This window comes from Podarcis filfolensis (assembly GCF_964270895.1).
Source record: "Podarcis filfolensis genome assembly, chromosome: 2".
NCBI lineage: Eukaryota > Metazoa > Chordata > Lepidosauria > Squamata > Lacertidae > Podarcis > Podarcis filfolensis.
Window position 1 is genome coordinate 57,782,700 of NC_139605.1, and position 26,474 is coordinate 57,809,173.

General features: G+C 41.4%; 2 protein-coding genes across 9 annotated transcripts in view; both read left to right on the plus strand.

Annotated features, from left to right (window-relative positions):
• LOC310758022 (ovomucoid-like) overlaps nt 1-21,015 on the plus strand; it is a 317,611-nt gene extending 296,596 nt beyond the window's left edge. Inside the window, exon 5 of the transcript XR_014545619.1 lies at nt 21,003-21,015. The gene's annotated coding sequence lies outside the window, so the exon portion shown is untranslated. The remainder of the gene's footprint in view (nt 1-21,002) is intronic.
• The window catches only part of EBF1 (EBF transcription factor 1), a 373,513-nt gene that overhangs the window by 130,830 nt on the left and 216,209 nt on the right, over nt 1-26,474 (plus strand). The window lies entirely within an intron of this gene.

The following is a 26,474-nucleotide window of genomic DNA, read 5'->3' on the forward strand; positions in this document are numbered from 1 at the left end:
AACTCGGACGTTTTGGCTCCCGAACGCCGCAAACCCGGAAGTGATTGTTCCAGTTTGCAAACTTTTTTTGGAAACTGAATGCCTGACAAAGCTTCCGCGGCTCCTGATTGGCTGCAGGAGCTTCCTGCAGCCAATCAGAAGCTGCAATTTGGTTTTCGAACGTTTTGGAAGTCAAACAGACTTCTGGAATGGATTCCATTTGACTTCCAAGGTACGACTGCAGTTGTAGAAAAAAATACATGGAGGAAGAGTGGTGCGGATCTTGCCTGCCAGTCCCACTCTGACCTCTACATGAATGACCCTGCCTACACGGGTCCAACATATGCTTCCCAACACATAGGGGTTCTAGAAGCACAATCTATATCCTGCACAATCTCCATACATGGCGTATGTACTTAGGCCTCTGCACAGATAGGTCTTTAAATGGTTGACGGCCTAGAGCAGGGCCGTTATGGAGGCTCCCAACCTCCCATCCATGCATACAGTTCTACACACTTGAATAGTCTATACTGAGCTGAAGAAGACTTGAAGGTGTTGTCATAGTTCCCCCTCCCCCCAGCCAAATTGATCCAGCTTGGTTTCAAATGATTATGGTTGTTAAAGCAAACACAATTGAGACAGCTTACTATTCTTGTAGTTACAAATGAAAGCTGTTAAAAAGTGTGTGCATGAATACAAATCAAAGACACCATGCAAACTCAGCTTCAGAAAGTAAAATAATGTGTTAATTTTGGCAATGCTTCAGAAATACTCTGCTACATGTAATCGTAGTCAGAATGTACCAAACTTGTTTTGGGAGATCGGAAACAGCACTACATGGAAAAATCTAGGCTTAAAAATAAAGGCCATCCTTGTTAATAGGCACTAAGCAGTTAATTTTGTTCCTCCTAGCAAAAGGAGACTGTAACAGCAAACATTTTAGAAAAAAAGGTAGATTTGGTGCGGGGGCTTAGCCTAATTACATTATCCGTTTTGTGCGCTAGGTGCTTATGCTATTGTTATAATCAAATCCTGCTAGTGATCCATGAAGCCTGAATTAGCCAGACGTAACCTATCTACAACAGGTAACGCTTAGAAGAAAGAGCCGAACATGCTTCGGTATGCTCGAGTGTAAAATTACTTTAAATACAGCAGAGCTAGCTAGATGATTTCTAGCTTTCTTGGTTGGCAGGCAGCTCAGTGGGAGAGTGAGGGCACTGCCACATTTTAATTTGAATCCAATTTAAGAGACCATCAATTGGTAGCTGAAAAATGCTGCTCCTCAACACAATGATTTATTTCCAATGGTAACATTTTCACAACAAATATAATGGGGCAATGGCCAATACTGAAGGGGGCTGCCCTGTGCCGGTGACTCACCTGATAGCCAAGCTGATGCTTTTATGGCTTACATATGGCATTACTAGACACAGGTTTACAACCACTGTTGCCAGTTACCACTTCCATTGTTTTGTGTTGCCATTACTATTATTATTATTGAACATAAAGGGTGTTGTGGGTTAAACCACAGAGCCTAGGACTTGCTGATCAGAAGGTCGGCGGTTCAAATCCCTGCGACGGGGTGAGCTCCTGTTGCTCAGTCCCTGCTCCTGCCAACCTAGCAGTTCGAAAGCACGTCAAAGTGCAAGTAGATAAATAGGTACCGCTCCATCGGGAAGGTAAACGGTGTTTCCGTGCGCTGCTCTGGTTCGCCAGAAGCAGCTTAGTCATGCTGGCCACATGACCCAGAAGCTGTACGCCGGCTCCCTCAGCCAGTAAAGCGAGATGAGCGCCGCAACCCCAGAGTCGGCCATGACTGGACCTAATGGTCAGGAGTCCCTTTACCTTTACCTTTACCTTTACCATAACACTAAGTTGGGACTCTTTAAAGTGAAATAAAACTTGACCCAACTCCTGCTTCTCAGCTGTGTGGAAGGAAGATAAGGGAGTAAAGATCATGCTTAGGTTTATTCAAGCTCAGCCATGTGGCACTAAACCATGGTTTAATGTTACATGCAAACATAGGCATGGTACCAATTATGGCACAAGATGAGGTAACAAAAGAAAGCCCAACATTTCTCTCAATGTTCTACAACTTATAAACGTCAAAAGTAGGATGAGATTGTTAAGAAGGGTTGACAGAAAGGAAGTATTAGAAAAAGTAAGTTATGACATGGCCAGATCCTTGTTCATGTCACCATATCTTCTTTTGTAGTCTCCCCACTTTACAGTTCAAACTCAAAATGTTAGTTTTCTGTTTTGAATTATTGCAGTAATTGAATCTGCCCTCACATTCCTGCTTCCCAGGCTTGGCCAAAGAGTGACCACAAAGCCAAGCACAACTTGAAGCCTTGTCTTGTGGCCTTTCGGCTGTTTGACAATCCCAACTGTTTTTGTATTCCCTGGTAGGCAAGAAAAACAAGACATTTAGCATCCATACACAGTCAATGTGCTGTGTTTTGCATAGTTTGCAGGCTGGTAGCTGAACTTCCATGATACATTTTAAAAAGGACTTTTGTTAATACACTGCTTGGCAAAAAGTTGGGGCAATGACCATTCTCCTTAATGAACGGTGTGTTCCATACATTATTGTAGTGTTGTGAGTGTGGAGTTAGAGACTGAATAGCTTTCTCCCCGATATTATCCATGGAGGATGAGGCAGTCTGATATTTTCCTATGTCCCTTGTTTTCTCAGGAGAGAATGTTCAGCGTTCCTGTAACTTTTCACTTCCCCATAAATGTTTTGATCATCTACATCACGCTAGGTGGTTTCACATGAAATTAGTGCCAACTTCCTCAAATTCAAGAAGGCCCACACCCCTTATATTCAGTTATTATGGCAGCTGATAGCCACTGTGAACAAAACTTCCCATAAAATGAGTGCCGTGTTTAAAGCCTTGACTGCTGCAACAAAATGTAGTGGGGGATAATTAATAAATGTGCCAGTGACCTTGAAAATTATTATTGTTTCCTATTCCTGTCAACAAACCCAGTTTCCTTTTATTATTATCATTTTTTTCCTGCATGTGGCAATTTGGCATAAACACTAGTTTTCATATAATATCCCCAGTTGACTTGGCAATTTCCGGCTTTAATAAAGAAAACCTAATTAAGAAGGAGCTGTTGATTGGTTTGCTAGTGTAATTAATACAGGTGATGCTAATGAGTTTTGATGAAACCAGTGGTTTATGGGGGAGAATAAACAGAGCAATACTGCATATGGGCTTGAGTGATATCTGCACTTTGGGAAGATATTATTATGATTTTCAAGCCTCATGTGAGTGGTTTGTGACCATGGGAGGAGAAGATAAAATGTTTTATAAGATTCATTAGTGGAGCTGGACTAAGTTTGGTAAGCCTTGTGGATTGGAGGTATTAAAAATCAGATTTCTTCTGACCCCATTAATTGCTTTCATAAGGTTTATCTTGCTGAGGAAAGGGAGGAAAATTACAAAAGACTTGCCTTTGCTACATTCATCAAAATTGTAGTATAACTATGTTGCTTGGTAGATTTGGTGAGGGGAGCTCTTAGTGTTTATACTCTTGATCTCTTGGCTACAGTCTTGGAGGAATTAGAACCCATGTTCTATTGGAAATGGAAATTTTGAAGTGGCTTTGTGAAAAAATGATGTTTACCCTGATATTTAGGAACTTTGGAAAGATACACTTCCCATTGTGACCCCCCTCATCTGCAATCCACTTCCTATTTCTTCCACTTTCTGTACACTGGTATTTTATTTGCACATCATGATATGAAGAAGATGTAATGACTGGCGGTCTCTTGGAATAATGGTGAGCAATTAAAGAGTATATGAGAAAATATAATGCAGGAGTGGAAATGCTGCTTACCTCCTCCATCATACGCAGTTGGCCAGATTGGATTATATGTTTACCCTCATCAAGAAAAACACATGGCGGGCAGGAGTACATGCAGCTCCCCTTACCCACCAGCCCAGTCTCTGGCATTCCTTGTGTGCATAACATATGTGAATGGAACATTCAGCAGCCTCCTGTTAATGCAGGGTTTGACATGCATAGCCAAAAATCACATTGTTGATTTTCATCTATGCACACAATGTTCATCTAGCCCTCTGATTCCTGAGGCTTGCTGTATCCCTCTTTCTTGGCAGATAACTAGTTTTAAGTTTCCTCTTATTGGCTCTTGTTAAAATGACAACTCCTCACCATTTGTGGGGACATTTCAACGAGACCTGTGAATAGTCTGGACCCACCACTCATAGTAAGACATTCCTTTTTTAAAAAAATAATTTTTATTAACCGGCCAATCAAATCAAATCAAATCACATCACATAAATTCCGAATTACAAAGCCGAATTTTAAATTTTGTTGAGGGGACCCATATTTCAAGATCCGAAGGGGGATTCTGATCATCTTCTTGCTACTGTGTTAATGTCCAAATCAGTCCAAACAAAGTTCATAATTCTATCCAGTCTTATCTTGCTGTTTCCACATCACCTCTTGTTCATATATTTTCTCTTTTTTCTTTATGATCTCTTCTGATAGTCTCCTTAAGCCGATAAACACCAATAATAATCCTGTGTGAAGATATAGTAAGACATTCCAAGAGTTTGTGTGCAGGCTGTTTTGAAGTGCCTTTGTCATATTGGTGAATCTTAGATTTACTTGCTTAAGAAATGGAACAGTCACACACGTACAGTTTTCTTAAAAGAAAGGTTTGCATAAATAAAATTGCACTTGGGTATTTCTTCTTTTTTAAGATGATATTTAAAACCAGCTTCTGGAGTCTTGTGGCATATTTTGAAAGACCATTTCTGTCACTTAGTTTGTGGTATGAAGTATCAACTTGGAAGCAGAACTACTGATAGGTTTAACACGACCCTCATAAAGTTTTGTTTTGACATAAACACATGACCTCCATCTTCCTCTCTGGGCCTGAAGTTCTTAGTTTGGAAACTTGTGGTTGAAATTGTCATGAAAAATATTCTGAACTCCTTTTCTGGCTCTTAGCTTTGTTGAAGGAATCACCTATATACAAGAACCCACCTTTTTGTGTCTAAATCTGTATAAAGTGCAGATGTTTATAAAGCAAACCGCTGTCCTAAAGCAAACCATGCTGACGCCTTCTCTTCCTACACAACAACCAGAATTATGAGTTCCGTTTTCATTTCTCGTAGCTGTTTCCCTCAGAGAACATTCAGCATTCATGCTTTCCTACAGCCTTCCTGTCAAGTGAGTAGGATGTGGTGAAACTTTTCTCTCTACACTGAACATCCAAAGTTGACTTGGAGTGGGACACATCCATGAAATGGGCGCTTGGGAGGAAAACGCTCTGTCTCCACTGGCCTTTTTAAGCTGTGACCACAAGGGTAAAATTAGTGGTGGAAACAGTGCAGCTGTAAATATTACCTGTTATCTTTTCTGCACTTCCATGTTGTCATTGTGAGAACTTCTTATTTTCTGTAATAACGTTGACAGCACCTTTTTTTTATTATTTGAAAAAGAGAGTCTTTCTTCCAAGAAGGCATTTGCTCATTGTTGCCTGATTTGCATAGCTTTCATTTTGCAAGGTGAATGCCAGAGCGATGTTTATATTTTCAAGGGTATGCTCTTCTTTTGTTCGTGTCATCCTTTCTTTAAACCTTCCTTTTTATTTGCCTCTCTCCCCTTATCCTTTTCTTTCTCATCTCATTTTTCATCATCGTGTGGTTAATTCTCTCTTTCCCCCCTCCTTCATCTCATGCTACACTTTGTCTTGTCTATTGCTATGTGACAGAAAAGCCAAAGACATTCCATGTCTGGCAGTACACCTCCAGGGACATCTTTTGAACTCTCATAATTTGTATTTATTGCCACCCACTTTGTAAGTTCACAGTTTAATTTGCCAGCAGTGGCACTGTTAGGCCGACACAGTAAAACAAGATAACGTTAAAATGTCAGAACGAGAGGGGGCATGAATGATGCATTACTCACTGCTAGAACTTGCACTTGTCATGCCTTTCCACCAAAGTGATGTTAACTACCTTTTGAGAGTCTTATTGGGCTGGTATTACTTAGAAATAGGATCATTAGTTCACTACTCTGATTAGAAGGTTGCTATGGTTGATTAACTCTTCTGGAGCTGGGATCATGGTCAGAACATTAAATGAATTGCATCGGGTTATACTTCTAGAACTAATTTTACAATTATTTTTGCGCAATTACATAGTGGTTTACATGTGTATTTCCCTAACACTGTTGTGAAATGACTGAATAAAAAAAAGAGGAAAGCGTTTTAAAATTTGTAACCAATATACTCTATGACATGGGTAGGCAAACTAACGCCCCGGGGGCTGGATCGGGCTCAATCGCCTTCTAAATCCTGCCCACGGACGGTCTGGGAATCAGCATGTTTTTGCATGAGTAGAATGTGCCCTTTTATTTAAAATGCATCTCTGGGTTATTTGTGGGGCCTGCCTGGTGTTTTTACATGAGTAGAATGTGTGCTTTTATTTAAAATGCATCTCTGGGTTATTTGTGAGGCATAGGAATTCGTTCATTCCCCCCCCCCAATATAGTCTGGCCCCCCACAATGTCTGAGGGACAGTGGACCGGCCCCCTGCTGAAAAAGTTTGCTGACCCCTCTAGGATGGCCAGCTGACCAAGGAAAAATCCCTGGCTTTCTCTTATTCCTTTATCAGCAATGTGATATGCAAAAATCTGTAAGCAAAGTGTAGAGATAAACATTATCCACTGAAAATCTTGCAGATGAGGCTTCAATTAAAGGTAGAGAGGAGTTGGCAATCCTAATATGCCCATCTAAAGTAATCTCAATCTCTCTCTTTCTCTCTTATTGTGGTTTGAACTACTTGCAACCAGGGGTCTGTTCTCATTACCGCTTTAGAGTACTCACCCCCCATGGGGGTGGGGGGTTGTGGGACTGAGATGTCTTTACCTCATGCAAAAAGCACTCACATTCTGGCTTCAGATGATTTAGGAATGGCTTAAGAACTCCATTTGGTGTGAAGCTGGTTTGAGAAACAACACACCATACAGTATTTAATGACAAAGTACATGATCCCTATGCATTTTGGATTATGTCGTTAAAACCCAGCACTGCAAATACACTGAATGCACAGTAAAGGAGAGTATGAACACAGCCTTAAGATGACCAGTTTTATTACTAGTTCTGCTTTTGTGCTTCAATAACGCCTCAATATGCACAATGCTTACCCGGTGAAGCTTCTCCTAGCTTGGCGATTTAAGTGAAGGGAAAATCTTCCCCTGTTAAATTTCTTTATATCGGGCTGCTGAGAAAGGCACAGGAGCAAGGCAAGCAATAAAATTAGCAGCCCTGCTTGTAATTTTCTGGCACTGTTATGTGATTAATATGATTGAAGGTGTCATAATACAGTGTTAAATATAGTATATGCAATAGAATAAGGGGTGGGAGTTATTCTAGATTAATCAGTGCAAAGTATAATGGTGCAGTCTTGTTTACATTGTGTGTGAGCTCCAGTTCACCTCAGACATGCATTGCCTCTGGAGTAAGAATACTGCTGGGCTTTAAGAGTGACTGAAGCATGTCCAGAAAGAAAAAGGATTAAAGATGTCCAGATAATAAAGGTTTTGCTGCATGTGAAAATTGTGGGATTACCAGACAGGAGATATAAGAAATCGATATTATGGTCATACATGCATTTTTGTTGTTGAATAATCTAGAGTGTTTACAAGCCGAATGCTTTTTATTTCATGACTGGCTTCATTTTGTGAAGAGTTCATTTAATGTGTCCCCCTGCCACGGATAATATCAAAACTGATTTAAGAGAGTGCACCTTGAATGTGTTATATGAAGTAAGGGCTTGATCCCAAACTCATTGAAGTTGGCAGAAAATCTCCAGCCCTTTATTACGTGCTATTGCTGTTGTGAATAATCATAAAAGAGAGAGTCTTGTTAATTTCAGTGGGAGTTGAATCATTCCGTAACAGACAAGGGACCAATTTATGCATTCTCCAGACCAGCCAGTTATCCTGTGGAAGTGAAAAAGAAGCAGAGCTTCTTTTTAAATAATAGTGAGTGATGGTTTTTAAAAGCCTTGAACTTCAAATTCAAGCTATTAACCTTAGAAAGGAGGGTTGGAAACAAAAGAAACCAAGGTAAAAAGACTTTTATGGCCAAAATTTTTTTTGGACAAAGCCATAGCAAGTTGTCTGATTCTGAACAAGCAGAAATTACTGTTGCCTCCTGCCATTGTATCATCTGAAATTTAAGTGAGTTAACCTTGCAACCTTTGCTGAATGCTCTCCAGTCAGACACAAATGAAGTAATTGCCAGCATTTGGGCCATGACTTCATCAGGTCCATTGACATGAGTCAGGGCTTGTGGGATAAAGAAGACCTTTCTGGTTATTGCGTGTATTTTAAATCTGTCATCCACCCTCTTCTATATAAACGTAAACAACTACAAAAGATAATCCTTCTCCTGGTCTTGGTAGATCCAGTATACTAATGCAGCACCTTGCAAAGCTGTACTTACATGCCCAGTGAGGATGCTCAGTTCTCATTAGGTTAGGAATCTTTTGTTTCTAAAGATTTGTTTGCACTTTTGCAAACTTCCTGCAATCTTGTTGCTGATCTATTGTCTATAGACAGTACCATTTTGGCTACATAAAGATCTGTGGAGAGAAGATAAGTCAGGGAATGAGTTGCCTGTTACGATATAGGACAGGGGTCAGCAAACTTTTTCAGCAGGGGGCCGGTCCACTGTCCCTCAGACATTGTGGGGGGCCAGACTATTTTTTTGGGGGGGGGAATGAACAAATTCCTATACCCCACAAATAACCCAGAGATGATTTTAAATAAAAGGACACATTCTACTCATGTAAAAACACGCTGATTCCTGGACCATCCACGGGCCGGATTTAGAAGGCGATTGGGCCAGATCTGGCGCCTGAGCCTTAGTTTGCCTATCCATGATATAGGATATCTCTGTCTGCATGTTTAAACAGCAGAGCACTGCATTTCACCCACATATCAAAAAGCCCTGGCCCAATTATAATTCTCAAGCAAGTGAATACAGAGAGTTAAAGGTGTGGGCATGCCATCATAGAATGATAGAGCTGGAAGGTACCCTGAGGGTCATCATCAGCCTTCTGGTTAATAGCCAGACACACTGATCCATTGCTCCGCTACATCTTTTGCTGTGGGAAATTTCAGTGCAGCATTGGTGTATCTGCAAAAACCACCTCTACCATGGGAATTGGAAGGGGTGCCTTCAAACTGATTTTAAAGCAAGATTTTATCGGAAACTTAATTTGTATATAGGGCTGCTGCCTCTCAACAGGTGGGAAGAACCTAGCAGTTACTAGTTGGAAATGCAATATTTCCAAACTAGAAATTGCTAGAGCCTGAGCATTGCTTAAAATGCCAAGTCCAAAAATGTGATACGGCTTTCTGTTAAAGCACACACACACACACAGCTGAGGACACCTCAACACTGGTCAGGCAACAGCCCTTGTGTATCAATGAAATTGAGACATTCTGCTCTGTTTTCATATACTGTATTGTCTTCTCAAGGTATATCGCTTTGAGTGCTTGTTTCAAAGGGATATTTCTCCCTGAGTTCCTGGGTCATTTGGATTCATGCTGTGTGAGTCCATCAGTGGGATTTGGCCAAGAAAAGGAAGCTACGTTGAACTCCTTGTAGTGTGAGACTGGTGGAAACTGGATCCTCCCTCTTCCTCCCTCTTGAGCCTTGGTCTTCCACCCTCTAGCTTGACTTCTGTGTGGGCTTAGAGGGAGTCTAAGGGATTGTGGTGGCAGCCGACCCAAGAGGCTTTTGCTTGGCTGGTATACCCAGACTAATGGTCATGGCGGAGAAGGAGAAAAGTCCTTCCTTTTACATTTGCTACAGGAAACACTACTTCAGGGCAACATATGCATTGATGGTGTGTAATTAAGCCCATGACAGTGGATTCTTTTCTTTTCTTTTTCTTTTTAAAAAGGCAACAGTATCGTTTGGCTACTTTTAAAATGGCAATAGGTAAGCACACATGCCTGGAAAGGTTCTCTTTCTTGCAATTATATTAATTGCTCATCTAACGCTTCCCGCTTTTAGTTTATGCTCAAAAGACTGGGGCTGAAGTGACCTGCTAAATTGACGAGGAAAATGTGGGTCCCCCTCTCTCTTGTTGCTGAAAGGTCTCGCCAAAGCTTGGGCAGAAGGAATGTTTCTGCAGCTTGGCTAAAAGAAAGATTGCAGATGATGCTCTTTGTTGGTTTCTTTTCTCTGAGCTTTTACATCTGGGTGGGTGCCTTGTTGCCAACAAGTCTTTTATGAGAGCCTGGGGAGGGTGGGGAGGGGTAAAGGGTCTGGCCAATTCTGCCTACCTTTCTTGCTCAGAGCCAAGGCTTTTGCAGCACCATTAGGATGTAGATTATCATATTTAAAACCTGTGATGACACCATTGTACCCATCTGAATGATTAATCTGCTCATTAAAAGAGTGCCGATGGGCTAGTCTAATTAGAACATGGATCTTCTTAAAGGACATTGCAGGGTCGGGAATAGGAAATATTACTCATAACATAAAGTAGGGATTAATTACGCTACTAAATACTATTGTATGTAATTTGCATATGGGTCTGGTCACAGGCAAGGGGTTAGCAAAAGTATAGCATCCTATTTTTATTACCTTTTTAAAGAGCGAGTTGTCACTTGAAAATGGTTCAGATCTTCACCCCACCCCATCTTTTTTAAAAATGTGCTCTCATAAATAGAGTTATGTCTCCAGTGACATTTGTTCAGATTCAGGTAAAACTCATACTGTTGGTCCCACTAGATTCTGCAGACCATTTCTGCCCAGTCCCTTCACCCTTCTTCTGGTGTTGTCACCGTTGGCAATTACTCCCATGCTGAATTCACCTCACTGCCATCTCTCCCCTCCTGGTGTACTGCAGTGATGTGGGTGATGGGATCAAAGCTGTGATGAGAAGCCAATATTCTGGAAGGTTACACATCACTCTCTTTATTTCCCTTTCTAGCCAGGAGTGGCCAATGGAGTATTGGGCAATTATAGCACCAATGAGGCAAGTATTATCAATATAAGTGACTGCTAAATTACAGATGTAAGTTCTAATGCACCAGCATGAGAGTACAGGAAACACTATGCATCTTAGGCTATTTAGATGCCCATAAACAGCAAGAGGCATAGGGCCTCCTTGATTAAGCTAAAGGTTGGGTAGCTAAAGGTTAGCTACTGTCACAGGATTTTCTTTATGTTGTTAAAAGAAAAAACCTACACAGGAGTGTAGGGCTGCCCCATGATGTTTTGGCATGTGAGGAGAACCACAAAATTGTGCTTCCCCCACCAAAGAAGAAGGGTAGCCGTGTTGGTCTGCCATAGTCAAAACAAAAAAATTTTTTTTTTCTTTCCAGTAGCACCTTAAAGACCAACTAAGTTAGTTCTTGGTATGAGCTTTCGTGTGCATGCACACTTCGTCAGATACCAAAACAAAAAAATTTTTTTTTTCTTTCCAGTAGCACCTTAAAGACCAACTAAGTTAGTTCTTGGTATGAGCTTTCGTGTGCATGCACACTTCGTCAGATACCTATATATATATAGCTATCTGACGAAGTGTGCATGCACACGAAAGCTCATACCAAGAACTAACTTAGTTGGTCTTTAAGGTGCTACTGGAAAGAAAAAAAAAAGAAGAAGGGGTAAGTGAAGACAAGGGTATTCTATGGAACAAGGGTGGGAAGAGACCAGCAGTGTTTTCTATTTACCAAGAGGAGGCATGGAGAGAACTCCCACTAGTGCAGTGGCACTTCTCACCCTGCTCCCCTTGTGCTCAGCCCAAATCTGGTCAGGAGAACCCCCAGAACAATGTATGGGGGGCAGAGGAAAGGGGGGTTGTTCTGTCAGGCGAGTGGGAATGCTTGCACTGATGGAACGATCTACCTAGTGCCACATTGAACACAACCCCACATATTGGCACTCACCATGAATTTGGTTGCAGCAAGGCTGAGCCTTATAACCATAGAGCCATGGAATTGTAGAGGTGGAAGGGACCCCCGAGTCATCTAGCTCAATCCCTTGCTATGCAGGAATCTCAGCTTCAAGCATCCTGCTTGGGTCTTGCTAGGTAGACAGGAAGCTCTCCAGCAGGGCAGATGGGACTGCAGTAGACTTTTTAGAATCCCTTTAAAACCATTGTCTAGTCACTTTTAACTTCAGAGCCTGCTGTGGGATATCATGTGTATGTTGGTAAAATGATTGTCGCAGCCTAGCATTTGTCACTAAACGATGAGATCATTTTGGTCCAGATGGGAAATCTAGATGACACAGCTTTCCAGTAAGTCAGAAACACAGATAACCCGATGGCAGTATTTTTGCATTTAGTCCAATGTGTAATGAAGGGGTTAGAGATATAGGTGAGACATCCTCTTACGAGATATGGGCGCAAAAAAATTCTCTGACACATTTGCCCTTGACTTTTATCCAACAGTAGCCTTCCTAAACTGGATCTAAAGTGAGCAGAATTTGTCCTGTTATCCTGTAGAAAATAAAAGTGGGATGGAGGTGGACGGTGCTTGCATTTAAAAAAAGGATGGGGGCAAGGATTTGTGTGATGGCAGGAGGAAAGGCTTGAAGTTGGGTGTCAGACTAAAAGTGGAATTTTCACAACCAGGATTGGCTATTTTCAATTTGTTCTGATTATATAGATGTCCTTGCTGCTACTGCATATAATAATTTTGTTCATCATTTCAAAATGATAAAGAACTCAAGCAGATTTTCCACCAATGGTCTAGAACACAGATAGAGAAACTTTGGCCCTCCAGACATTGTTGGACTCCAATTCTCATCAGCCCCAGTTTGTATGGTCAATGATGAATAACATCAGAAAAAGTCTAATAACATATGAAAAGCCACAGGTTCTCCACCCTGCAGCATGACATAGATTCATGCCCCAAAGGTGTCCATTGTCTCATCTCCCTGCTGTGGTCTTTCTCAAAGTGGGAAGCTCTTTCTGGGGATGGAGAAGTAGTGATGTTTCCTGCCACTTCCAGAGGTTCTCCATGGAAGCACTGTTCCCGTGCTGAGGTATTGCACTGAAGAGGGAGCTGGGTCAGTTTTTAGAAGGAAGATGCTGTTTTAGCTGCTGTGGGGCATATCTTTGCTTGTTCTGTAACTGCTAAAGACAGCAGGTGAGAGGATCAGACTGCATATGTGCACAGAGGTTTTCCTCACTAGTAACAGTGGTAGTGGATCATTTAATATTCTCATTTCAGAGGTGCTGTGAGCTGGTCATTTTGCCCAAGTGATTTCCATGGCCAAATGAACCCATGAGGTCTGGATTTTGAGTGTGGACTTCACAGGTCAAACCACAACATGCTTCTGTGCTGTGCTATACTGAGGGCCTGACTTAGAGACCCTGGTTTTGTTTTACTTTCTTTTCCTCTTGTCCAATGCGATTTATTGCTTGTCTCTAACACCTTTTAGATTTCATGTTTAAACTATCCAGGTTTGGAGTTGGGTCTCTGGTTTGTGTATGTGCGCACATGCAATTGTTTGTATTTGTCTTATTATAGTTTATAAAGACTTACAATTTATATAGCTTTTTTCCTTGCTTTTCCTTTTGCTATACTCACAAGTGCAGTGCTTATGCATATCTGATTGCAGTTCAGCAAAGTAATCCTAACAAGGGACTGGGCAAACACAACGATGGATTCACCACTGTATCTGCATTTCCTGCCGGGCAGATTAAAAAGGTTTTTCTGGTTTGGGGGGTTTGCATTTTGTTTCAAAAATAATAATTGGGCAGCACCCGTGTGTGTGTGTGTGTGTGTGTGTGTGTGTGTGAATCAGGTTTGGCCCCATTTGGCCTTGAATTCCCTTCAGCAAATCACTACTTCACAGCAGGTTTTTTATTTGTAGAAGTTTAAAAAAACAACAACCACACTACCAGCAACCTACATTTCCCTTTGTCAATATTATGGTGAGGATTTTTGCTGTTGATTTGTTTCTGCAAAGAGTGTGTATTAGATGGATGGTTGAGAAGCAGGCTGCATTTACTGATAGGCTGCATTGTTGACACTGTTGTTTACATGTTTGGAACGACACCGCCCCTCAATCTGTTTCAGGCTTATCAAATCACTTCCACTAGCTCCTCTACTACCATCAACATTGGTTCAAATCTGTCACTACTGGCAACCTTCAGCATTTGCTTGAAAAGCTGGCTAAGCCCACTGCAAAAGCAGCAAAGTTGCAAGGCACACATCGATTTGTTGCAAACCACAGCTGTAGGCATGCTGTAAAATAATATGAAACAGAGGATGTAATCTTGTTGAATGCTTACCTGGGGATAAATGCCATTGAACAATAGCTAGGAGTAAATGCCATTGAACTCAATGGGGCTTACTCGCAGGTTTGTATTGCATAGGTTTGTATTGTAAGAGGTTCCTTCTTTAACTATTTTGAACATGCATGCATTAATTTTGTTCCCTACCTTATCCTTTTTTTTAAAAGCTGCTGTGTGAAAAGTCAGAGCAATAGTAAAAAGGCGCAGACTGAATGATGTTTTACTTGCTTGAGAGTTAAAGAAAGGCAGGCGAATCCTTGATTGGGACACAATTCAAAGCACTTTTTTTTTTAAGCAAACCTGGACAAAATAGCTTCTATGGCCCTTTGTGGGATGTGGAAGGCAAGTTTTTAAAAAGAGGGAGAGAGAGAGAAAAGAAAAAGCATCTTGTGTGAAAATGCCCTCCTTTGGCGTACAGAGTCTGTCAAGTTTTGTGAATGGGGAAAGTTTTGTAACTGGCCTTGGAGTTTGACATAATATCTCTCAGTTGGAGTCGGTGCTTGTTACTGTGAATAACAAGGACTTTTCGTGCCATAAAAGCAGTTGGGCCACTATTAGTGAAGCTGTGATGGCAGTCAAGCCCAGATTTTGACATAGGATCAGGGGTGCTTTTGGAAGCAGAAAGAAGGATGAGGAGGATGAAAGATGTTGTGGTAATTGTAGTGTATGCAGAAACCATCTCTGACACTAATCATGAACTGGTGCGAGGGAATATAGCGCCCGTAACATAGCATGGTAGAAGGCAGAATGCATGTCATTTTTTTCAAATGCAATTATCGCAATGCGGAGTAAGTTTCAGAGGCCTGTGATGCTTGTGGTAAAAGACGTAGGCGAGCCAATCAGCCGCACAAATTGGAGCCATTTGATTTGCATGGATTAACAAGGGGAGGTCACAACCTAGTGACAGGTCAGTGATACCACCAGGGCTCAGGAGGCAAACTTTGATTCTTCTTCATTTCTTTCTCCCTTTACTTCTTTCTATGAAGTAATCATGCTGTTCTATTGTAACAGGAGCACCATTGCTGATAAAGGAAGTCTTGTCATTTAAATTCATCTAAGTTAGGACCCCACTGAGCTCTGTCAGATATCAATCACAATACAGTGGGGAGATGTTTTCTGACAGATGCCTGTCTTCCTTTCTCTGCAATACAGTGTGGTGGAATAAAGCCCTGTGTGCATGTGTGTGTGTGTCACACACACACACCACATGAAATCCCGCACAATCCTGTTCATATGATCCTCTGATTCCAGTTCTTGTAGCTACTTCTCAAAAATATCTTCTAGATTGAAAAAGCGCATTGTTGTTCCTATGAGAGCAATGGGAAAGATATACTGTACATTCTTTCTTAAAATCTAGTGAATTTAGTAGAGATCTGCGAGGAGCTTGTTTGTCTCTCCTTGACAGGGGTTGCCTTTTCCTTCCCCAATATAGTTTGTTTTTCTATATTTGAGCTGCTCAGAGTTAGGCATTGGCTAGTTATCTCTCTCTCTCTCTCTCTCTCTCTCTCTCTCTCCAGTTCTGAACAGTGTTCTATATGATTAGGGTTGACATATTTCAAAAAGTAAAATTTCTACCAATATTGTTGAGCTTTTCTGGGGAAACCTACCCCCAAAATAGTGATTTTAAGCTTTTTGAGCTGTTTCTGCTGCTTTTTCCATCGTGTTGCCATAGACCCGGGTTTCCCCTGACATTTTGCCAATTCCCCCGGCGCTATTTTTACACCCCAAAACCAGGACATGTCAGAAATTTTCCTGTTGTAAGGCAAGCCTATGTATGATGTCAATTCTAGAATTGGGCTCTGCCATCACAAAAATGAACTCCTAGATAGGAAACCTGCAGTAGTCATCAGAATGAACTCTACACTGTTGTTGATATGAGCCTCACTTTAGATATCAGCTGTCAGGTCTAAAGTTAGAGTGGGGAATTTGCACTGTCCTAACCTGTGGTACATGTGAGGAGGAGAAAATGAGAGCTTTCAGGGTCGCCACAGTAGTAATTAAACCACTATTTAACATTTGCAACATTCAGTTTATTCTAAAGAAGACTGTGGAGAGATCACTGTGATTCCTGCATTGCAAGAGGCTGAACTAGTTGACCCTTGGGTTCATTTCCAACTCTACAATTCTATGATTCTATATTATTCTAACTTCTCTAACCATTACATTGCATCTGTGTAAAAACCCACCATGGTCATGTCAGTCGAAATTTATTTGCAAAAGATCAAACATCCAAGCAGTGCGATAATAGTGGTAAAAGCATATGTAGCAAAATTGCTAGAGAAGGTCAGAAAGTCATTAGAAGGGTCCGCCAAAGTTGTGTCTCTGGATAATCTTGGGTAATTGGCCATTGTGTTGAGAATGGTTTCTAATGAATGGACTGTTGGACTGGGACTTGTTTGAGGTGCTGCTCAACCATGAACTGTCATGTTCTTTTGGCTTTGATTTTCCATTAGTAAAATAGGTTAATGACTTCATAGAGGCCTGGGGAAATGGCTATCCTAGTGGGATCTCCTTTTCTGAGGAAAAAATGGTGCGCCATGCTGGAATTTTCTTTAGAAATACTTGAGAAAGTGGAGGAATTGCCAGACTATATTTTAGAAAAATAACAGATGCTGAACTTGGAAGCAGCTAGTTTGCAAGATATGATGTTCTGAAAATTCCTGGCAACTATTTGGAACAGTTTGTGCGAATAGGTGTGGCTATAACTAGTTGCTAGGAATGGCCAATAGAGTTAATGAATAGAAGCTAACATTGGGTTGTGTTTTGGGGCCCTCTATTTGAAATTCTAGAAATATACTGTCCTGTTCTGAATATGACCCTAAGACACATGAACATCTTTGCCAGAAACTCTTTTCCAAAGTGACCAAATTTATGTTTCTTGAGATTCATCCTTTTACTTAAAACTCAACTTGATTTTGTTTTAGATACGGAGGGCTGCAGACCCCAGGATCAAGAATGCATTGATAGAAACATTTACCGAATGTCAGGCAGTAAGCAGGGCTTAAAATGCCTGGAGAAATGGAGAAAATGATGCTTAATCAAGTGGAAAATGTTACCATTTGCCTCAGCACAATAAACAGAGAGATAAGTTCTACTTTCAGTTCCTCAGAGAACATAACTGGCATAACAAAATGCATTATGAAGTTGAGCATCGCATTGTACACAAGAGTACATTATCAACTTGAAAAAAATGGTTCAAAATCCCCTATTATGCAAAAAAGGTGTAATGTTTCCTGAATAAAGGGTGATACTGTAAGCAAGAGGGGTACTTTTATGACTCATTGAAACTCTGTTAGCATTCTGGACACCAAAATAGAGAGAAAGAAAGAGAGTGTCTTCTTATTTCATTTCATTTATTAATTAAAATATTTATAGACTACATTCACTGTTGATCATATCCCATAATAGCATATGTGATAGATCAAATTCATACAAGATGGCAGTAAAAAAACTGTAGAAAACTTTAACATATTTATTAAAATAGACCACATTTTGTTAAAAGCTTTTGACAACTGTTGACTTTTGAGAACCAAGTGTTTGGGGCCTGTCCAATATATGATTCTGAATACTGGCTTGGTTCAAATGAACACATACCATAAATCAGTGTTCAGATCAGCATAGCTGCTGCTAGCATGGCTTATGGGATTTGTAGTCCAAACCATCTGGAGGGCCACATTGGCAAGGGATGGTTTACAATATTATAGGGAATGAGCTGTAGTGAACCTTGGACGTTCACACTCTTTTTCCTCTGCTGGTTTGCATGTGAGAGAAGTAAAGGAATCTTGTTTTACTGTAAAACAAACCACAGTTCCATGTTACATATCAACCTGAGGAACTGTAGTATGTACTAACCAAAGCTAGTTGTTGTTGTTGTTGTTTTAAAAAGCTGAAGCTGACACTACAGCTCGATTCTGGTTTGTTGACATGAGCAGCTAGCAGTTCCCTGACTAGGCTACGCATGCCATGGAGGGCTTATAGAACACATCAGCTACCCAAGAATGGTATCACCTCTCTTCAAGATAAATGGCTCCACTGGTCTACCAGCACAGCCCTAACCTCACCACTGCCCTGGCCCACCTCCACACTGTTCCAGTAAGCAGCAGCAGTGATGCTGTCAGGCAGGCTGTGGTGCAGCAACACACCACCATACTGGCTCATCCTGCTTCTCTTCAAATAGGGCAGATATAGGAAACTTCTGATCCATGCAGATATAACCAAGTGCAATGCCACCTAGTGACTCAGCTATATAATAACACTATTGTCACATACAACTGTGGTTTGTTCTAAGATGAAAATAGAAGATGCCACTTTCTTACTCTTTTGCATGAAAGGAAGTGGAGCATATAACCCAAAGACTTGCCATAGCTCACTCTTAAACCCCCCCCCCACAAAAAACCACCCCAAAACCTTGAACCACAGTTAAGATGATAATCTGAACTGAGCCAATGTATTCTTCTGCACCCACTGGGAGACTGAATTTGATTTGCAGCGTAATTGGCCTGCTTCCTGGACTATTTATATCTGTAGCACTGTTTACACTGGAAAAACCCCTCATATACAAGCCCCATTGAAACAAATGGCAGTTTCGTGAGAGCAGTACTGCGCTCTTGCATAGCTCCTATTAATTTCAGGAGGGCTTTCACATTTTCTTTGGTGGTGTTCGTTGGCAGTTCTGGTGAAGGCTCAAGGCTTAGCACTATAGGCTGTGGGTCGAATTTCCCAAACTTTTCATCTTCCATTTCACCAGCATGCTAAGCTCTTCGGAAAACCAACCCAGCAAAGAGCTGTTGGGATTTGAGCTGCAATTCCAATTTTGGCTGCTCAGACTTGAAAAGTCTTGCCATGCAGGGCCGGCCCTATCATTGAGATGAATGAGATGACCACCTCAGGTAACAGGTGCTTCGGGGTGGGGTGGGGTGGGGGTGTTATGTAGTGTGTCCTGCATCCTCACAACATTTGTCCAACATTATGTTGTGAACCGCCTTGAGATCTGCGGATGAAGGGCAGTATACAGATTTAATACATAAAATAAATAAATGATTCAGGTGCAATGGTGAACAATATCTCATTGCCAGTACTGATTAAAGTAAGTGGATAGCAATGCACAGCAATTACTTGTAAGTCCCCAGGGAGGGGTATTTTCTCTCTTTAAAATATCTGAGCCACTGGGAACTTCTGTAAAAGTTTCACTGAAAAAACAGCAGCTCTTTCAAGAGATACTCATGAAGGTTTTTTTTGTACAGGTCCTATTCATGTCAATAGGCTTTGCCCCAGGAGATGATCCAACTGGACTGTAAGCCAGAATTAAAGAAGGCAAAATAATGTTTGAGCACTGAGCCACAGCATAAAAGTCAGGGTTGCATTGTGCCCATTCTCAAGATGTACTTACTTGCTTAAGTAGAGCTTTGTTACACATAAATATACAGTTCAAGGAAGCATTCATGATAGATGGGGTGGATGAGGGAGCTGCACATTGACTTACTGTTTACTGGTGCAGTTAACAGATGGATAAGCCAACTGATCCACAGATGTGCAGCTTATAAATATAAACCAACGTCTTACTGGTGATGTATATCAGCAAGTGGCAAGAAATTACTTCCTATTTAACGGTGGTAGTTTGTAATGGCCAAATAGCTGTCAATAGACCCAGTGAACATTTTAACAGTCAAACTGTATCAAAGGAAGAATAATAAGAATTATTAGATCTTAACATTGTCCCACAGAGCAATAAATATGTTTATCTTTTAAAAGTTTTTTTTGCTGGAATCCGTGCTGCTCAAACTGCCTTTTAGTTTTTCTGGATGCTTATATTAACAAAAAGAACTCATTCATTCTAAAAATAATGCATTCTTTTTCTTCAGTGAAAGTTGGCGAGGGTGGGAAGTGCATTGAAGGCTGAAACAACTTGGATCAAGGGGAAAAACTGTGAACCCACCCTTAGGTACACACACACACACACACACACACACACACACACAACATATGCTTTTGACTTGCACATTGCTCAAAAAGGGGGTGGGTGGGAATATGCAGGAGGGGGTGGGGATATGCTTTCTATTGTTATATTTGCTGTTTAAATAATTTAGCTTCAAAAATCTGAAGGCTGCTTTAGCTGCAATTAATTATTCATTAATGACATGCTAATTGCACGGTATCTCTGAATATTTAACAGAATGCAAAAACATGCACCATAGTCAATGTTTTTATATCTATATCTATCTATCTGTATATATGGAAGGAGGGAGCATTCCATCCTCTGCCACCGCTGGGGTTTTTTGGGGGGTGGGGGAGGGAGGGAAAAAAGTCTCTTTTCAGAGGGGTTAGGAAAAGTAGTAGTAGTAGAGTGGCCTAGTTTCCATTCAGCCTCTTCAGTCACTCTTTGTTCCGCAGGATATAATGTCCTTATCTAGACTTCACAATTGACAGGGTGGCAATGCCTTGACTTTTGTCCAAATGATTTCTCAATACAAAAAAAAAATGGGTTAATTATCACTTTCCATAGCTTTTTGACTAACAAAAGGCCACAGCTCCCTTTCTTCCTTTTCTTTCCTATTTACTGTATGGGAGCCCTTTGAAATGCGATAGTTTAATCGGTGACACCTTTTAAACGGAGGAATTCTGAGTGCCGAGGCCTGCTGCTATGAGCTCATATTGCTGGGTTGCGAGCATTACCATGATGAAGAGATAGGCTCTTTATTATGCCAAAGCCACCCTGGACTTTGAGGATGAAGATCTCATACGCTTCTAAACAGTGCAGCAGATTGATTCCCTCCTCCCAGCTGATAAAAGCCAAGCCTGCACGCTAGCAACACCCTTTCAAATCAATTAGAACTGGGAAGTCTGCAGCCTTTAATGGTAGGCTGCCCGGCCCTTTTCTACTGCGTTGGTCACAAATTTCTGCCTGTCCCTTGTGTTTGGGCATTTGACTTTGGAAATAGCTGGCTCTTCTTAGATCTGGACTAGGGATTGTTCTGCTTTGAGAGAACTCATTAGTAAATGCTTTTGTTTTTGAGTTTTTACCAAGGACGGAGTTATATGATACACTACAGTCCACTTTCTTTGGGCCAAATGGCTTGGGAGACATCCAAAATATTCAGATAATCAGGCATTTGGACAAAGGGGAGAACTAATATCCCAAGGGTTACAGTGGCATGGGATACGTGGAGGAAATGGAAGAATCAGATATCTCGGACTTTGTAAATAACTGAGCCTGAACGACAGCGTTCTCCTGTAGTTAATTTTTAGAGCCGCTGGTTCTCTTTGGCTAGGGTAGACAGAGTACAGCAGCAGTCATACCAAACAGCGACAGGACTAGGATAAAGTAATTGCATAGGCTAAGAGGGCGCTAGAAACGTGGAATTTTTTTTGGGGGGGGGCAGGCCTTTTGTTAGGGGGCAGGGCTTTTGTTAGGGGGGCAGAACCTCAGTTTGCTATGTATTTTAATTGAATTTTATTGATTGGGGGGGGAGCTGCCCCTTCCTGCCCCCCCAGCTATGCCCATGGCTAGAAATGTAATCGCACAAATTGCTTGTCGGTCAGAGGATGCTTTCAGATGCCTATGTCTGAGCACCCTGCTGAACTTGGTCCAAGCAAGGTTCATCTCAGTTAGACGCAGGCCCCATGTGCACTAGACATTTAAAACGGAATCACACCACTTCCCATGAGGGAAACATGTATGGCTTCTCTCCCAAGGATCCTGGAAACCACAGATGGTTAAAAGTGCTGAGTGTTACTAGGAAAGCTCTATTCCCCTCACAAAGCTGCAGTTTCCAGAGTGGTTTAACAACCAATCCCCCTTCCCAGGGAACTTTGTAAATCTTCACTTTACACTAGAGGCGGAGCTTATTTCCTTGGTTATTGAGCGATTGGGCCAATACAGGGATCCAGGTTTCTGACTGCAATCAGCTGAATTATGCTAGAAGAACAAGGGCTGTTATGTGAAATGTGGTATCCCCTCAATAGACAAGAGTTTGTGCTTGTTCTGTGAGAAAAGCCTGTTTTGTAGCTGACATGTTCCTGTGGGAGTGCTATTTAGCACCTTCCATATAAACATTGCTGTATCCCCTCAAAACCACAGGATGGACACAGATTGCTAGCACAAAAGACATGGCCACAAAACCCAGTACCTTATTAATGCCCCCAAGTATTAATAAACAAGGGACTGGAGCAACTCCTCTGTGAGGTTGCAAAGTTTGGAGCTTTTTTGCTTATAGTAATGCAGTATGGTTGTGGGTCTTGAGCAGGATAAAGGTACATAAAATTATGCACAGTGTAGATAAAGTGGATAGACATTTTCTCCCTCTCTCATAATACTAGAATTCATGGTCATCCACTGAAACTGAATCATGGGTGATTCAAGACAGACAAGAGGAAATAAATACTTCACATAGAGTATATGGTTTAAACTATGGAATTTGCTGCCAGAAGATGTCTAGATGGCTTCCAACTTGGATGGCTTTAAAAGGAGATTATACAAATTAATGGAGGATACGGGTGTCAATGGGCACCAGTCATGATGATATATTACAACATGCCTTGGGATACCACTTGTTGAAGAACAGAAGTGAGAAAGTCCTATTGCAGCCATATCCTTCTTGTAGGCCTCCTAGAGGCATCAGGTTGGCCACTGGGAGAAAACAGGATGCTGAACGAGATGCACTTTTGATCCAGAATAACTCTTCTTATGTTAGGACCACTTTAGACCTACAGGCTCATACCATTAGTACAACTGGCCTGTCAATGTGGTCAAATGTAGATCGGCCTGTCTTATGATTCCAATATCCTCTGATATGTATACGTTTTTTTTAAAAAATAATAATAATAGTGAGAGTTTAGATCTCCACTGTGAAGCTGTTAGAATTGCTCTGACCAAGTGACTTATGCAGGGTCTGGTGTGATGATGTACTCCATTGGATTAATTTATATTGAAAAAAATCTGCCCTCTTCTGCCAAAAACTATACTTTGCGAGCAGATAGCATAGATCAGCGCTCTTTTTCTTTCAACGTTTGAAATTACACCATTCAGATATTACCATTTGTCCACTGTTGTACCTCTGGATGTACTAGAAAGCCTAACGGAGAAGTAGTTGAATGTGTAAGCTGGGAGGATATGCTACACTGACAGGTCTGATCAAAACAAATGAATGAAAATTATGCAAGGCTCACTATGGGAGCAAGAGAGGGCATATGTACATCTATCCTCCAACTGCACCCGGGGCCTCATTCTCACATCCAGCCTGTTAATCACTCTGCTAACTCTCTGGGATGAAGGCTGGTTTTCAGTTTTATTTTCTTGCAGCATCTCACTTTCACTTTTACGCTAATAATGCAGTGCTGAGCACAAAGGGCAACAAATCAAAGCCCAGCCCTGAAAGCCCACACTGTGAAGCACAGATCCACATTTGCAGATGCTAGTGGGAGGGGTTGCCAGATGGCTCCCTGGTTCAACATATGGTCTGCATTCAAACATAGGTAGATGCAGATATAGTTTTCGGAGCTAGCTTGAAATAAATGTCCAGTGCCAATGTCTAAGAAGCACTGGCTCCTTAAGTGTATTACACAAGACGTAAAGAGTGTCGAAGATATCAGGCTGATGGTATGTATATAAAACATATAAATGGTCTTTCAGGAAACTGGCTGACAATAGATAGAGCAAAAAAACCAAAACAAATAACCCCCTATTATTCCAAAACACGATATTCCCAAGCTGTGTTACTGTGGCTGCGGCTGTTGTTGTTTCCATTTAATTTGCATTCTTTGGCCTTTAGCTAATGGGTGTGATAACTGGCAGAGGGTATATTTCAGGCAGAGTGTATATTTCAACCCATTTTAAATATGGTGATGTTAACTATGGCCAGTTCCAAGAAATAATGAGTCAAATGACAGCTTTGGAATATCACTGACTTCTGCTTAATTGTAATTGTGCACTGAGGGGGACTGAATTGTTCCAAAATTATATTTCAGTGCTATAGGAAACAATAATAGTAATAATTATATTAGTGGCAATTTGTTTACTGCGGGAGACAGATGCTTTACAATACAGATAAATGCACACAATCCCACTCCTAAGGCAGTTACCAAGGACATTTCAGTTTTTTGCCAAACACAGAGGAGTAATCTGGGGGCCATGGGAAGATATTTACAGCTGAAGAGAAATGATAGGGATTAGGAGACTGTCCTCAAGCTTGTTCCTGGGGAGAAGTCTCACTGATGTCAATAAAGAATTCTGAACAGTGTTTTTAGGTGAAATCTATTTAGTGTTGTTCACTGTGGTTGGTGTACCGCATAGTGGAATCCCAAAAGTGCTTTGCTATTTAAGGAATCTTCAGTGCCAGGTCTTCAAGGTACCATTCCTAAATATGGTTGGCTGGCAAAGGCAGAGTTGTTTTGGCTGCATTCTCACTGAGCTAGCAAATTGCGCTTTTTTTGTATTGTCAAAAAAGATACGTAGCTGTCTTGCATTTCATACATTTTCAGGAACCGCAAATAAACCGATCCCAAAGAAGGCAACATCAGTCTCAATGCCACTTAGGGTGGCCGGTTTGTTATTTAATTGTAATTTTCTGGTCCAGCTAGTAAAGAGCACCTCTCCTGTGTCATTTAGAACATCATTTTGGGGTTGAAAAACTTCTAGACTCTAGGTTCTGCCTTTGATGCCAGCTGCCATGGTTCTGTCTCCTTTCAGTATATTAAAAACTGAAAGCAGGCAAACCTGTTGATGCTACCATCTTGGCAACATCAAGGATTTTACAAAGTAGCTCTAAAGCGCCACATGTGTTCCCAACAAAATTTGCAGTTTTATTCTTTATAAAAACCTATCTAGAGGGCTAGAAACAGAATGAAATTTTGCACCAAGAAATGCGCAAATGCAAAATACCGACAGTGGCAGTATCTCTTACAGTAGAGGATGTAGTAGTCTATAGATTCCTTCTGAACCAGTTAATGAGATGTGCCATTCACCTGGACTGAGGGGAGAACAGAGCCATGTGATAAAACATTAGCCTTGGAAGTGCTGTGTGAGTTCCAGGTGCCTTCTGATTGTCACAGGTTGAACTGCTTTCTTTGTTGTGCAACAGGCACAAGTGAGAAATCTGTTGTCTTGTACGTGCTGACTTACTGCCAGAATGTGCCGCTTTATAGTCTATGAGTGTGCCAAGCTACAGCATGGTACACTAGATAGAACAATGAGACTAAACCCCAGTCCATCCATCTCCTGCAAACTTGGCCTTGATCTCATCCTGTGCTGCACCACAGGAACATAGGAAGCTGCTTTATGGCAGGTCAGACTGTTGGTCCATCTAGCTCAGTGTTGGCTACACTGGAAGTAGCTCCTCAGGGGTTCAGGAATTGAACCAGGATCCTTCTTAATGCAAAAAAGATGCTCTGTCATTCTAGCCCTTCCTCAAACCAATCCTAGTCCTAAACCGTCAAAGCTTTCAGAATCCCTGACTTTCAGTGCCCTTTGGTAAAACCCAAGGAGAGGTACTGAATCTGTGTCACATCTGCTGAGTTGATGATAATCATTCATGCAAGCACAGAAATTGACCAATGCCAATTACTAAATTAAATTAAACCACTCCCAGTGCATTCCAGATGAGACCTATTTGAGCTTTCACACCACCAGCTACGTAACCCCTTGGTTTATGTGTGAAAACCAGTGCCGTAAAAGCTATTTCTGTGTCTGGGAAGGACTTTTAATTCTACATCCACCCCCCCCCCACTCCTCTAAAAACTTGTGGTGGAATGAGTGAAAAGTGGCTGTGATTGTGTCATTCCAAAGTCTCACTGCATCAGAAGTTTATGTACAGAAAAACCTCCTGAGTGCTGCTGTCCAGGACCACGTGATGACTTCAGCTTTTCCACTTTTCTCCTCCCTCCCTCCCCACAGAGTGTTCAGTGGCTGCTGCACTGTTTTAAGTGACAGTTGGAGGACCCTTGGAAAGTGGTAGTCGTCTACGCTAAGCCTTTAGCAAACTGCCTTCTCTTGTCATGAAGGTGTTTCCTCACAGGGAAAAGAAACCCATTGCATTTATTTTTAATGATATTATTGCTTTTGAATTCCACAATACCTGAGGCCAAAAAAGGGGGTAAAATGGGCTGAAAATAAAAGCTACCTCTTCTAAAACCAGTCAACGCGGCAGCTGATTTTTGTCCAGGTTGTGCCCGATACAGGTG